Genomic DNA, 16408 nt, shown 5'->3' on the forward strand with positions numbered 1-16408 from the left:
TTTTTGCCTTTTTGGTGTTGTAAACTTTTTCTTTTATTCTTTTGAGTTTACATGATGTAGACCAAAAATAGACTTAATTTTTAAAAAGATTTAATTCAGTCACTAGATGACATCAGAGTTGGAGATCTTTCTTCAGTAATTTGTCATCATGGAGAACTCAGAAAAATGTTGTCTTAGCTAGACCAAAATGGTTTTGGAGCTGTTGAGCATGCCTCAACAGAACACGATTCTTAAAGACTTTCTTTCTCGCAAGAAGCTGGAGTGAGTTTTAGTTTTCTAGGTCTTAAACCTTGTGTACTCTTTCAAAGGCAGCGGGGTAGCAAAAGAGAGGTGAACACTTTGTTACACATAATATTAAATTTCTACTATTGTGATATTCTGTCTCAAAGGTTCCTAAACTCTGCTCTGCAAATGTCAGATCACACACTGTTGACTCCTCTTTGCTCACAGCTGTTTCTATAGACATCCATTTTCAAAAAGGACAGAATGCTTAACACAAGGAAGTCAAAAATATATCAATACTTGGTTATTTTTCCATTTCAGAAATTGATGTAGATGCCCCAGTGTTGTTGCATGACTATGAATGAGTGAGTAGGTGACACATGCAATCCTGAATGAGAGGGGAGGTGGATACTCCCATATAGTATCTTTATGAAAGAGTGCTTACCATCTCAGCTAATGCTGGACTACAGGATTAGGAAGGTAACTAAACTCCCTTTGTTAGGAGCATCAGGAGAAGGCCTCTTCCTGCTCTGCCACCACAAATATCTAATCTCCCTCCCTTAGATGTTAATGATTACATTGACTGTGTCAAATTCAACCGTATTTACAGGGTTATGTGCTCTGTATCAGATAATCACAGGGATCTGAGGTTTGTTTGGGTTACAGATGCCTTTTGAACTTTGAAATTATTGTGTGGATTGTGTTTCATGGGCATGAACTTCTCCATTTGGGTATTCAGGTGCTTCAGTTAAATTCATGGTATAGTGTGTTTCAAAAGGGTTGAAATTATGGGTGACTTTTCTTGATAACTGGGGACAGTTTAATATTGGTGAGCTAGAGTAACTGGGATTGATGGCTGCATCTCCCAACTTCCCAGAGGCTGAGGGGTAAATTAGGCATCAGACTACTGTTTGTGCCAAAGGAGGCTGGATTTGTGAGGAAACTGGCAGGGTTGCAGGCATTGATTAGGGCATGACATTGCATGAGCCCATCAAGACGGTAGGTAGAAGCTGGTTTGCGAGGCCCAGAACAGTAAGGGTGCTGTTAACTTTGAGCATTAAAGGCAGGGTAAGCCAGTGACACATTGGGGGCGGGGCAGCTGTTTCCTCTGTTGTTGTTTATATTACCATTGTGTCTAGGAGACCTTGTCATGGACCAGGACCCCATTATGCTAAGCGCTGTACAAATACAGAACAAAAAGATGATCCCTGCCCCAAAGGGCTTACAATCTAAGACAAGACACAACAGGTGGATACAGGCAGACTGAAACAATGCAGTGGTATAACTGCACCAGTCGCTCTTTCACTGCCTCTTTTGTTGCTGGGGTGAGAGATGGGGTTGTCTATAGGTGTTACTTTGATTTGCCTTTTAAGTTTTAGTTGCTGCCACTTGGCCACATCTAATCTCTCTGCCCTTGTCATTTGCAAGATGTGGCTCAAACTATGAAAAGGTTTGAGAATTCCTACAGTTGCTTTTTCACATTTTTCTCATTCAGTTACAGCTGTTAACCATAATAAAGTTATTGCAGTGTAAATGTATTGTTGTCCTTTTGGCCCCTGAGGCTAGCCAAAATTCAGGGCCTTACAGGGTTGTTTCCATTAGAGTAAGAAATCAGGGGTATGTATCAGTTATATTCTTGGTGAAAAGTTATTTATTTAGGAAAAAATATTTACAAAGTTCTGTTTCTGGGAACACAATAGAAACAACTGTAGGCAGTTTCCTTGCTCAGAAATCCCCAAATCTGTCACTCCAGCAACATCTGTCCTATCTCTCTGCTTTCTCTCAGCGTCATGCTTGCAAGTCCTTCTCCAGGCTTTCTCTGCCCAGAACACACACAGGCTGCAAACCAGTATCCTAACCAGTGTGTTGCAACCTGGGAAACCTCTCAGTCCACATGGCTCAGCTCTGACCTGCCACATAGCCTATTGCTTCATGTGGTAGACTCATAGCTCCCAGCTATTCTTCCTACATAACGTAGTTTGCTTCCTCCTTTTGTTGAGCATGAAAGTGCTTGGTGCATCCACTGGCTTTGATGAAATCAGTGATTGTCTTTGCATACAAGACTCACCTGCCGGCAGCCATTAGAACCTTTCACCATAATAATATAAATAATGTCTATGGCACATCAAAAAGCTCACACAAAGCCTTGATTTTGTGGTACAACAGAATAACTGTTGTTTGTTTTTTGCTTGGAAAAGTGCAGGATCACCAGAGTGCATAGCATACAGTGAGGGCATCATACCCACATATATCATTTCCTCAAATATATGAAATAGTAAGCAGTCAGTGACTGAGCAACTGGGATATGTGCTAGGGAAACCCTTGGGGGGCTGGAATTCTTTTTCCCAGCAGTAATTCTATACCTCTTACTCCAGTCTTAAGGAGTAACAAGTTAATGTGTTTCACACATTAAATAAATTTAATGCCAGATTTTTACAACAAAATAAATGTGCTAGTATGCATGTATGAAAACACCCCGTTCCCCCTCTTAGCACACAAACACTCTGTATGACTGTGAGTATGTGTTTTCCTAGTGCATTCATAAAGCTTATATATATATATATATATATATATATCACACTGTTTTTCAGAAGCACTTTTTAAGATCCTGGGATAAGTCGGTGCCAGCTGGGTTACCTCATAGAAGCAATTTAAGTTTTTTGCTTTCAGAATGTACACAATTGTACCAAATGGTTTGGTTTTGTGTTTTAAGTCACTGGTGAGGATAATGTTAAAGGGTTTTATTTCCCATCCTGTATATTATGCAGTATTCTGATAGGGAAGGCTGGGAAAAAGATATTTCCTAGCCAATCTGCCTCTGTTGGAAAAAACCCCAAAGCTCACTTACCAAAAGAATATGAATCTGGTTGGTACAGTGAATGAAAGTAATGTTCAGTGAGGTCATGCATCTATGTGTATTAGAAAAAATTGGAAGGGGGCGGAGCTAAAGAAGTTCAAACCCTACTGTTTTAGCCCTAAGTGAATGTGGGAGTTCTGAGGCATAACTTGCAATTAGACCTAAGTAATGTTTGTCTTGATGCTTTTAAGCTATTTTCTGAATCATGGCATTTTCACAGGAATGCCTCCAAAATATGGTGCTCGTTGTCAAGTCAGTGATGATGATAAAAATAGAAGTAAATTAATTTCCATCAGTTCCAGATCCTGCCTGGCATCTGATTTCCAGACTGAGAGAACAAAAAAGAATTAACTCTTCCATCAAGATGCATAAAACTCTATTTTCATATGCTTTTAAAAATAGATAATCAATTTTCCTCACTCATCCCCCAGTATCGTTCTTGTTCTTTTAATGCATGCATAAACTCAGAAACACACTCTCCTGTGAGAAACACACAACTTTCCACTGTGGGAGGGATTGGTCATAGATGATGATAACAGTACTAGGTAGGAAGTATTTATAAGATAAAATAAACTCTCTGTTCAGTTCAATGATAGTCATTTTTTGGAAACAGAAAAAAACAAACCCAAGTGTATGGTAGGCATGACAACCCCTACCCCACACATAGGAGTTTTCTAAAGCCATTTGTTTCACCATGCTGGAGAAAACCATTTCCTCTTTATCTAGATGCTCTTTAATATCAATGAGGACAAGTTTAGGTCTTTCCCCTACAGTGAAGCAGCCAGGTAAGATAAAACAATGTGTATGGCAGGGACCTGTTTAAAAGTGTGGAATAACGTGTATGTGGTTAATTACTGGTACAAATTACAGTTTGAGATTGAATTGTATATTTTCCAACTGTTTGGTTTTGTCACAAATGCACCAGATCTTTAACTCCACCCTCCTCCCCCGCCCAAATATCTTTGAGAAACTATCTTGAGGCTGCCTCAATTGTCATACCCTCTGCTGGGGCTCTGTGACTAGAGCACATAGCACTAGGGGAAGCAGCCAACCCCATGCAGTGTGCAGCCCCAGTAATCCAGCCCTACTGCCATGCTGAATGCTGCTAAAATACTAAAAAGTTAAACTCAATTGTACTATGTATGCATGAAGTGCAATTTTCAAAGGATAATTTTGTTAAACAAAAAACAGTTTTCATTGGAGCACTTACCCTCCTGCAACTAAAATGTGTATTTTGATACCATATTTCAAGTATCTGCACAGATGTTTCAGCAGCAGAACTGTTTAAAGCAGAGGGGAGCTGCAAGAATTTTATGAGAAAAGTCCTTCTTTAATTTTTTTTTTCATACTTAAAAATGACTGCACTGTCTTTGCTCACAATTCCAAATGAAAACTCACCTTTTGGAAAGAGACTAAGCCTGGAAAATTTTAACCTGAGTAATGAAAGTTTCAACAATTTTTACGACTGACTGCAGGACAACCTTGACTCTAGCTTTAATACAGTACTTTAAACCGTATTGTTGCTTTTTAGTGTGCGGTTCTCTCTGTTGTTCCAAAAGTTTTAATGTGTTATGTCATCCTTCGTTCATTTGCTACTCTGTATCCTGGTTCCCCATAATTTACAGATATGTAGTACTACTGATGAACAAATATGCCATTAGTGAAGTCTCTACAGTACACTGGTGAAATGCTGTTTCTCATAGGCATTGTGTGCTAAGGCTGAAATATCTAAAAAATATATTCTTCTGTTTAACTTCTCTAAAGAATATAATTCTTTCCTAATAAATCAGTCTGTAAAAATGCACTGATGTTATTGCAATTTTTGATTAAACTACTGACCACTATACAAGTCCATTATTCACGGGAGTTACCATCACTGTCCAGTGTGGTTCCCGAGATTTAAATTTATTGAAATTGTCATGTAGTAAACTAAATTATGCCAACATACGGTGGTATCTGTCTTCTTCGGAGTAACTTACATAGCACCATAAATTTACATGGTACTTTCCAGAGATAGACATATTGTCTGCCCTGAAGAGCTTCAATTATATGAGAGAACCGTAAATCAAGTACTGTTTGTAATCCTAACCATGCAATAACTTCCTCTTTCAACAGCCAGTCTTATACTTAGTGTTATTATTAGGAACATAAAGAATTGCCCTATTGGAACAGACCCGTGGTCCATCTGGTCCAATAGCTCATCTCCAGCAGTGGCCAGCACCAGATGCTTCAGTGGAAGGTGCGAGAAACCTCACTTTAGGCAGATGTAGGGTAGGGTATATGTAGGGTAATCTGCTCCCCAAAATTTGATCTCCTCCTAATCCTTGTATTTAAAGATTGGTTTGAGGCCTGAGGTTTATTACCCCTTCCCAAATTTGTAAGCATTTTGTAACGCTGAATAGTCTTTTTCACATAAATGTTCAGTTCTTCTTGGAATTTTGCTAAACTCTTGCCTCAGTGGCTTCCTGTGACATTGAGGTCCACAGCTTCATTATGCATTTTGTGGAAAAGTATTTCCTTTCATCAGTTTTGAATTTGCAACAATTTAATTTCACTGAGTACCTCCTTGTTCTTGTGTTATGGGACAGGGAGAACAGAAGCTCCTGATCTGCCTTTTCTATACTATTGATTTATTTTACATATTTTTATCATGTTCTCTCTTACTTGTCTCCTTTCTAAGGTAAACAATCCCAGTCTTTTCAGTCTCTTCATATGAGAGTTTTTCCTCATATATTTGTTCTTTTCTGGATGCCCTCTAATGCTGTAATTCTTTTTGAGATGGGATGACCAGTACTGTACACAGTATTCTAGATGATGCCACACTATTAATTTATATAATGGCATTTTAATATGCTCCATATTATTTTTCATCCATTTCCATATGCATTCTAACATTGTTTGCTTTTTTCGACCACAACTGCACATTGAGCAGAACTCTTAATTCAACTGTCAACAATAATGCCCAGATTCCTTTCCTGAGTTAATACAGTTAACTAAGAACCTCATAAGGTGTATGATTAGTTTATTTTTTTCTCTCAAATGCAAAGTAATGCACTTTGATCAACATTGAACGTTTACTATTTTGCTACCCAGTCGCATAGCTTGTTTGGGTCTCTCTGAAGTTTCTCATAGTCCTCGCCAATCATGGCTTAATAACCTAAATAACTTTGTACCACCTGCAGATTTTGCTACCTTGCTACTCACCCCCCTTTCCAGATTGTCAATAAATATATTAAACACTAGTCCTTGTGTAGAATCTTGAGGCACCCTGCTGTTAACCTTTTGCTATGATCAAAATTGAGCATATACTCCTGTCCTTTGTTTTCTATCTCCTAGCAAGTTTTTGATCCATTATAATACACTCACGACTACGTAGCTTTTTTAGTAGCCTCTTGCAAGGGTCCTAGTCAAAGGCCTTCTAGAGCTCTAAATAAATTCAAAGAAATCTAGTCAATTTTTCCTTTGTGGAAATTATGCTGGTTAGACTTATATCCTGCTATTTCAGATGTTTTAATATTCTGTTTTTAGTTATTTCAAACAACTTGCCAGCTCCAGTTGTAAGGCTTACTGATCTCTAAATTCTCTGGGTCACATAGGTACAACGTTTGCTACTCGCCAATCCAGTAGCTGTTTTAATAAGCGATCACACATTTTTGTTAGCTTTTCAGCCACTTCATTCTAAAGCCCCATCAGAGCTCTTGGGGGATATCATCGGGGCCTATGAGGTGACTTACTGCTTTTTAAATTATCATTTTTGCTCCAACACTTCCTCTTCTGATACCTCAATCTCTAGTAGAATGTCATCTTTATTACCAGAAAAGAGCAGGTCCAGTGCATGCACCTCCCCATCTTTGATTGTGAGGACTTATATAAAAAAAATTATTGATTTTCAGCTTTTACTTTTAACCCTTGCTGATCCAGCAGACCCATCAATTAATTCACAGACTTCCTGCTAGTAGTATACCTAAAGAATCTGTTGTTTTTACGTTTTTAGCTATTTGCTCTTCAAAATCAATTTTAGCCCTTCTAATTTCCCTCTTCCATATTGTGTGTTGTAATTTTATGCTCCTGCTTATTGGCTTTACTGGTGCTGCATATCCAAATTTGGAAAGATTTCTGTTTGACTTGAATAAGCTCTCAAGCCTTGTCATCGCGTCATATTGGTTTACTTCTTGCTTTCCTGGTTCTCCTTTTGTTATTTCACCATTGCTATTAGTACGTTTCTGTTTGCTACCTTCTAGTGAGTGGTCAAGATCAATACTGTTGTAATATAGAGTACATCATCACTTTTATGTGCTTTGTATGAAGCACATACGGATTCTGTCTATATACTCATAGATTTCTATTTATCATAATTTACAACTCTCAGTGAATGTTTTGTTTTAATCTAGCATTTCCCCCTCCATATCTTCATCATATGAAATTGTCAGAGTAGCATTAGAGGTCAGAAACTGAAATCACAAATATAGAAAGATTCCAAGCTTTGGAGTCGTCTAAATAGTTACAAAAACAGCTATTTGGCTCAGGATATTGTTTCACTACATAACATGCTGTACTGATGTCAGGTTTATCTCGCTCAGCTAAACTCCTGTTATATAACTATCTGGGAAATGTTGGTTTAAAGAAAGCACATAATTAAGCGTCATCTCTTGTGGTAGATTAGAAAAGCTGTTCAGATTTAGTAAACCAAGAAAATTTGGAATTCTAATGACCAAAATCTCTCTTCCTTTAAGAGACCTAAAGTCCCAACCCTTTCTCAGGTTGATACAGATTATAAATGTCACTAATCCATAGTGCTCAGTGTATTTTTCTTTAGCATATAATATTTTTGTTCATGAAGGGATTCATCGGGCAGTCGGTATTTTAAGTCCCCAAAATGTTTCTAGCAGTGCATTCCAAGCTTAATAAGGTGTGATAATTACTGGGTGAGCAATGCCAACATCTTATGGGACATGTAAGGTTTTTATTTGTGTTTTTTTATAAACCAGAATATATATTGTTCCTCAAACTTATGATTTTAAGACAGAATTTAAACTTTTGCAAAACTAATACAAATACCTCTCTGTCAAAAAATATGTTCATATGTGCTCAGTGTTAAAATACTACAGTAAGATCAATGGTAGCATTAATAACAAAGAGTTCACTCATCCAATCTGTGCTGTTGTCGTTTATTTTTTATTGGTATTGCAATAGTCCTTACAGGCCCAAAATGAGTTTGGGGCTGCATTTGTACACAAAAGAGTTTACAATCTAAATGGTCAAGACAGTTTGAGAGAAAGGAAGTATTATTAACCTAATTTTACAGATAGAGAACTGAGTTACAGAGAGAGTAAATGACTTGGGTTAGGTCTCAGAGGAAGTCTATGACAGATCTGGGAATTGAACCCCGATCACTTGAGTCCAGTGCTTTCACTGGAAGACCAGCCTTTCTCTCTGTATAGTGTTTGGGCAATAAACTGAATCACTAATAGTTCTCTTCTTCTAAAACTTCTGTGACCGTGAGTCTATGCATATTGATTGTAAATGGGGAGCAGACATGACTGACAGTGGGATACAGTGCCTGAAGCACGGGTTCAAGGTTTGTTAATCTCTTGATTAAGTAACTGGAGGTAGCTTTTCAAACTCTTCAGGACAAATGTTTTTTCCTGTCAGCTAAAATTGCCAGGCTGGGATGTATATATACCATTGTTACTGTTTAGAAAAAACCTTGTTCTAAATGTGCTGTGTTTGTGGTTACTATCTGGCTTTGCCTATGCTAAGAAAGTTCAGTGGTTTTCTTCACCAGTTCAGCTCTGCTAGTGCTACCAGTGGTAGAGGTTTTATTGTAGAGAAGGAATAGGCGTGTCTATGGCCATATTGTCTGCTTAGATGGCAAAGTGGTAAAACGGCACATCTCCTGCCTACATTACAGTTTCCATTGTTTTTAGCGCTGGCAGAAAAACACTTATAGATGTTTCTAGTATGGACATACTGTCCCTTGAGGCTTTTTTCCTTTTTAAACTCTCAAGGTCATGTGACCTTCTCAACCAGTAAGAGAGTCCCTGCACTAATCTAAAAACAGTGCCAGCAGCTAATCTAGCTCCGAATCCTGCACGTATTTTGACGTTACTGCTTTGGAGTCCCATTGAAATGCATTGTCACCATGCTTTCTGTTTTTGATGTTGCACATAACTTTATATTGACAACAATATATAGTTTCATTGTAGAAGTTTTCAGGGAGGAAGCTGGAGGTGTTGGCAGTTGGGCAGGGGTTGGCTTTCATTTCTGGCACCTGGGGAGACATGGGAGCATTTTGAAATTGTGGGGTAAACATGCTATCTGGATGTTTTTTCTAAAATGAGCACCACTGAAATAGTTATCCAAGTTGACATTCTACGTTACCACCTTTTAGGTTTCAGAATTCACACTTGACTGAGATGACTGAGATCACTTCTCAGAGCTGTTGTTTGGGTTGGCTGTGGACTCAGGAAGACATTAATGCATCTGTTTATGCTCAGTTTGAATTTTCAAAGTTTGAGGGCTAGGAACACAAGGTTGAGGTCTGCACGGGGCAGTGACCTTTAGTATGTAGACTGGACAGAGCACACCTTGGCCACATGAAGAGTGGAGGTCTGGGCTATGGGCCAGAGTCAGAGTAGGAGGAACAGGAATTGGGATGCACATCCACCCAGCAGCTCAGTGGAACTCTGAGGGAAAGCAATATCTTTATTACTTATCAACTGTCTCTCCAGGGAAGGGTCCTGGAAGTGCAGGCCTGGTGTAGTGTGGTGTCAACAACTGGGGCCAGAGCTTCTGCAGGGGGACACTTTCTCCCACAGGAGGCCCTGGCCTCCTGCTTATATCTTGCAATCATATGTTAAAACCAGCAGATCCAGGCAGTTTGGTGGTCATCCCCATGGCTGATTTCTGGGAAGGGCAATAGACAATAGGGGAGGCTTTCTCTCCTTTGGCCCCTTCTGCAGGCCTTCCTGTGGGAAGAAAGGATCAGAGCCATATTTTAATTTTGTTTAACAAAAGCTTGGCTTCTGGAGCACTGTTCTGTGGTATGATGAAAGGAATCCACAGCAAATTCTGTGGTGGTGGGACCTGAGGGGCCCTGGCTATACCCATGCCTCCTTTATCCCATTTTACCAGAAGTTATGCATTAATTTGGTGTGTCAGCTTCAGAGAACAGATTCTGAACCTCCTCAGTTTCCTCATGCTTAAAAGTATCATTTGCCTCATTGAAATCTGTAGCAAAACTCCCATTGACTTCAATGGATGCAGGAGCCAGTCAACCCTATGGTTTGCCAGCGTATTCACAGAAAAAATAGGTAGGCAGTAATCTGGTGGAAAGTGAAATGTTGCACCCAGCAAAATCAGTGTTGTAAACCTCTATGTGTACAGTACTTCATTAAAAGAAAAGGAGTACTTGTGGCACCTTAGAGACTAACCAATTTATTTGAGCATAAGCTTTCGTGAGCTACAGCTCATGTCACGAAAGCTTATGCTCAAATAAATTGGTTAGTCTCTAAGGTGCCACAAGTACTCCTTTTCTTTTTGCAAATACATACTAACACGGCTGTTACTCTGAAACCAGTACTTCATTAGCAGCCTTTAGGGGAGGAGGTCCTTTCTGCTGTCCTCTGTCCCTCTCTCTGTTCAGTTCTTAAAACACACCCACATACAAAAGTATTTGTCAGCCTGTCCGTGTTAAACTGAAGCCTATTAGACATTCAGTGTTGTTTGGGTAGGTTTTCTCTCTGCCTTATCAAGCTTTATCGTGTGGCACTACACGAGCCTTGTTTTAAATTTGTTATGCTGGGTTGCATATACAAGTGTATTGTGTCACAGTGCAGGGGAATAATACTCCCTGTCTGCATGGTTGTGATGTGACTCCTGATATGTTTTGTGTTCAGTTTTGAGCACGTTATTGTCAGACAAATGCTTAGAGTTAAATGAGTTGATAAAAGTAACAAAAAATATTGGGGGGCTGGAGCGACTGGTTTATTAGGGAAGATTAAGAGTTTTTCTAAGTGAGGCCATAAATCTAATTATTCTATGAACGTCAAGGAGGCAAATGAATTAGTTAGCATAGTACGATGATTGTAACTAAGAGCAGTGGAGTCATATTTAAAAAACAACAACAATTAGAGTTGTATATGGGTGGGGGGAATGTCCTGACCATGGTATCTGCTAGACTGTTGCGTATTCTTCCAAGGGAAGTGATGTAAGCACTATTTTGCACAGAAAACATCAATAACTATACAATTCAGAAAACTCCTGCATTGATAAGAAGAGGGTCTAGATCACCCCTCCAAGATCTTTTCTGTCTCTACTTTATAGAGATATTCCACAAAATGAAAGGTTTGAGAAGCAGTGCACTAACAAGCAAACTCTCCCAACATTTCTGTAAGGTAAGTAAAGATTATCCCCATTTTGCAGAAGAGGAAATTGAGAAACCAGAAGGTTAAAAGATTTGCCCTAGGTCACATAGTGAGTAAGGGGGAGAGTGGGAATTAAAATGGATTTTCTGACCCCAATCCCAGTCCACTAAACCATGTTGCTTCTCCAAAAACATTAACTGCTTTTACTGATAAAAAATGCTTTCCAGTTCTGTGAGTAGATGAGAAATCTTCAGTGCTAAAAAGCATTTGATTTTAAAAATAAATGATAAATCATTAACTTGCCATTGAGTTCCGACCTCGTTTTAAAGCCAAAATAAGATGCCAATAAAATGTACTTATGCACTTTAATCTGGATTTAGCATCATATTGTAGTTCTGATTTGTGGGTTTGATTTTTAATAACATAACTAAATTAGTTGAGATGCAGTTTATAAGTGTTAAAGTGTAGACATACAAAAGATCATGGGTTCAAGTGACTGAAGAGTATAAAACACAAAAATTAGGGTGGTCAGGCGATTAAAAACATTAATCACGATTAATCGCACTGTTAAACAATAATAGAGTACCATTTATTTAAATATTTTGGATGTTTTCTACATTTTAAAATATATTGATTTCAGTTACAACACAGAACACAAAGTGTACTGTTATCACTTTACATTTATTTTTTATTACAAATATTTGTGCTGTAAAAAACAAAAGAAATTGTATTTTTCAATTCCCTTATTGGAAGTACTGTAGTGCAATCTCTTTATCATGAAAGTTGAACTTGCAAATGTAGAATTATGTACAAAAAAAAAAACTGCATTCAAAAATAAAACAATGTAAAACTTTAAGGCCTACAAGTTCACTCAGTACTACTTCTTGTTCAGCCAGTCAGTCAGACAACAAGTTTGTTTACATTTGCAGGAGACAATGGTGTCCACTTCTTGTTTACAATGTCACCTGAAAGTGAGAACAGACGTTCGCATGGCAGTGTTGTAGCTGGTGTCGCAAGATATTTATGTGCCAGAAGTGCTAAAGATTCATATGTCCCTTCATCTTCAGCCACCATTCCAGAGGACATGCGTCCATACTGATGACTAGTTCTGCTCGATAACGATCCAAAGCGGTGCAGGCCAAAATAAATTTTAATGGGTAGTCTACTGTTTAACAGTATGATTAAAATGGCAATTAATTGCGATTAATTTTTTAATCGTGATTAATTTTTTTGAGTTAATCGCATGAGTTAACTGTGATTAATCAACAGCCCTAATAAAAATGTATGTGGTAAATCGTGTCCCCATAGAAATGAATGGCAAAACTCTCACTGACATTAACAGGACCAGGTTTTCACTCATGAAGTTTAGCTACTGTCCAAAATAAAACCCAACTTTTTTAAACTAAGGTTTGCATAGTGTGTGTGGGAGTAAGAAGGTTTTGTCCTTTTATATGAAATTATCCCATAATATATGCCATGCATAAGAAATAATTTAAGAATTTAAAATAACATCATAAATTAAAATAACAATAACAATTTAAGTAGTGTTGTAGTCATGTCAGTCCCAGGATATTTTATTGGACCAACTTCTGTTGTCTCTGCTTGTCTCTCACCAACAGAAGTTGGTCCTGGAACTGGCGTACCACTGTGCCCTCTGTTTTACCAATCTGGGTTCCCTCTCACACTGTGACATTGTGACAAGCCGCAAAGCCCTCCAAGATTGACCTCACACAAACATCTACAGGGAGGGGCCACACCCAGCTGTGTTCATGAATGCTCTGCCAGCCACTGCATGAACCAACAAAAGAGAGGCTCCAGCCAAAATACCCCCCAGTTCCCCAGCCTCCCACCCTGGAGCTGTACTGTCCTATCTTGGTCAAAAGCCTGAACACTATATGAGTTATTACCCGGTCTGCCGTTTCTACAAAGGAAAGTTGACGTGCATCAACTCTTGGTCTTGAGCTGAGATTTTTCCCCAAGCACTTCACTCAAACCACACTGTTTTAGGTAAAAATATAAAATAGATTTATTAACTACAGAAAGATAGATTTTAAGTGATAGTAAACAGATCAAAGTAGATTACCTAGCAATAAACAAAATCGCAATCTAATCCTAGATAGGATTTGAATTAAGCAGTGTCTCACCCTGTTAGATGGTATAAACAGTCTACCAAGGTTTCGTACACAGACAGGCTTCCTTCTTTTCTGCCTGGGACCAGCACTTCCCCCAATTCAGTCTTTGTTCCTCCGGTATTTCCAGGTGGGGAGTGAGGCCCCTTGGTGATGTCACTTCCCCCTTTTATAGCTTATTCCAAGCCACATTCCCAGCCAAGTTTGTGGAAAAATACAGGTACCAAAATGGAGTTCAGTACCACATGAACTGGTCACAAGCCCTTGCATGCTCTGATGAGTCATGGTAGCCATTATCCATAGGCTGACTGACAGTTCATCAGGTGAAGATAAGCTTTCTCCGTGGCCCATTGTCTTTGTTGATGTGCCATTCAACTTGAATAGGCCATTCATAGTGTGCTGGCAGACTGTATGTGAAGCTTTATGGGTATTAACCAGATGCATGCACATTTGAAATATAAATACATAGTCAATAATCATAACTCCCGATACAAAAATGATACATTCATACAAATAGGATAATCATATTCAGCAAACCATAACTTTTCCATTGACACTTTACATGACACATCTTGCACAAGATGCATCATAATTATGTCATAATCATGTCATAATTATATCACTATGGTGAATATGGGGTGCAAAGTGTCACAGGTCCAATAAAAGATATTACTTCACCCACCATATGTCTCTAATAACAGTTTTAAGAAATTAGAACGTTTTAAGTGTCAGTTACAATGAAAAAACAATTATTTTCAGATTGGTAGGTTATGATGTATTATACTGCAATTATTCCTTGATTATTTTTTTAAGGAAAACCCACCTTAACTGTTTTCTTTTCTTTTGCTCAAAATCTTGTCATTTGACTTTGTGTGCGCATGTAAGCTACCAAATACTAGGCTGCTTTCTGACCATTAGACAACATGCCAATGTATTCAGTTATTGTAGGATAAAATGACTTTAGTTTCATTGTATTATTTCTTCACTGCTTAGACAGTAGAAGTACAATTCTGATCCGTAGCCCTTATATCGGATTAGCTATCTAACTTGTGTGCTTGGTATTTCCAGTGAACATACTTAAAATTGCATTATGTTCAGATAAAGCAGACATGAGAACCAGACTATTGCCACAGAATTCACATTGAAAAAAGTGATCAACTTTCATATCTTTTTATATTTCTCTAGAGTTCAGCTATATTAAATTTAGAAATCTTACTGTATAAACATATTCAATTTGTACTCTCCTTACTCTTTCTGCATGTGGATTTGCAAGACTTCTTTTGTAATTGTATCCAATTCAGCACAATAGCCATGTCCCTGATCTACCAATTTTTTATTTGATTTGCTGATGTACTGTCAATGCTATGTACTGTGCTGGCATGAGGAAACTTAATTTGAAGACTGATTTGTGAGGAAATGACAGTATTGTTTATTTAGGACTTGAAAAATGTACTCTCCTAATTGTGTGTGGCAAGTAGGAGGCTTTCTTAGGGGTTAGCAAGAATCATGGCCATCAACATCTGCAAAATATCTGTTTTCGTGAGGGGAAAAAAATTGAATATTTACAGATGAAACCTGATGGAGTGCTGCCTTTTTAAATCTGTAGGCAGGAGGGGCTGTGCTCCCTAATTCTTATTCACCATCTCCTCTGGACTGACCAGTAATCTTTGCAACAACATCCTATGTGAGCTAGGAGCAGTTTGAGCAACTGTTCTGTCAACTTGGCTATAGGTACTCAGGAGCCCCACCAGTGGTTGGCCGTCCCTTCTTGGAGATAGGAGGGAGGGAAGAGAGAGCTGCTTTGGCTGCCAAACTATGCTTTCTTGCTGGGCTTTGGTACCACATGGGAGCCTGCTGGAAGGAAAAGCAGGATAGGTGCTCCACTGACCACTTCTTCCTGAGCCCAGGACAACCCTTAGCATAGCACGGCTTCCTTCTCTATTCAGCCACGGAGTACAGCATGGGAGGGGAGAAGATACTGAGAACCTACTCTTTTCCCTTCATTCCCCTCAGCTTGGAAAGAAGGCTACGAATAAGTTGAGGGAGGCATATCATAATGTTTTGAAGGGAAGACAGCATGAATTTGGGAGGGAGATGACAGTGAATCAGTTTATGGGGCTTGGAAAGCCACACAATGAGTTTTGTCGGGGTGTACAGGGAAAGGGGAATGACTTCAGATACTTTTAAAAAGTAATCTATGTCTGGTATCTGTGATATGTATTATACCTATTAGAAATGATCTGTTAGGTCATTATTCTGGGGCCATATGTGTAAATTTGATTTTTTCACCTAATTTAGATGTAGAATTGTTAAAGATGGTTTGCCGTATCATCTGTAGTATGCACCCGTGCCACAAAGCAACTGGCAGCGTTCAGTTATCATCTGCTGAAGTACTGGCGAACAGGAGGAAACAATTTTCGCACGCCAATTGCAAAACTCATAATGTCCTAATCTGGAAGGAAAGTGTAAAATTAGGACCTGATGATATGATGTTTGCTTTTGTTGTCTTCCTGGGATTCTTTTTTGAAAGTACTCAAAGGGAACGAGAAGAGATAAATAAAAATTCATGCCCTGTATCTGCCGAGAGGATCAAGATCAGGCCTCTGGATAAGTTAGCTATAAAAGAATAGAAATGTGGAAATACCTTATTTGGGTGAGACATTTTTTCAAATGGGGTTAGAAAGAAGGATATTGTGGATATAGGAATGACTTTAGTAACACTCATAATTTTATTTGTCAACAGATAAACACTCTTGTAATATTGAAAAGAGATTTAACCATCCTTCCTCTTTGATTTAAAAATAGATTTTTCTGTCATCTTTGACATATAGCCT

The 16408-nt window shown here is 38.5% G+C and overlaps 1 protein-coding gene across 1 annotated transcript in view; it reads left to right on the forward strand.

The window, feature by feature from the left end:
- The window catches only part of COG5 (component of oligomeric golgi complex 5), a 304028-nt gene that overhangs the window by 109433 nt on the left and 178187 nt on the right, over window positions 1-16408 (forward strand). The gene's annotated exons all lie outside the window — the stretch shown is intronic.

The sequence above is a fragment of the Natator depressus genome, chromosome 1 (assembly GCF_965152275.1).
Source record: "Natator depressus isolate rNatDep1 chromosome 1, rNatDep2.hap1, whole genome shotgun sequence".
NCBI lineage: Eukaryota > Metazoa > Chordata > Testudines > Cheloniidae > Natator > Natator depressus.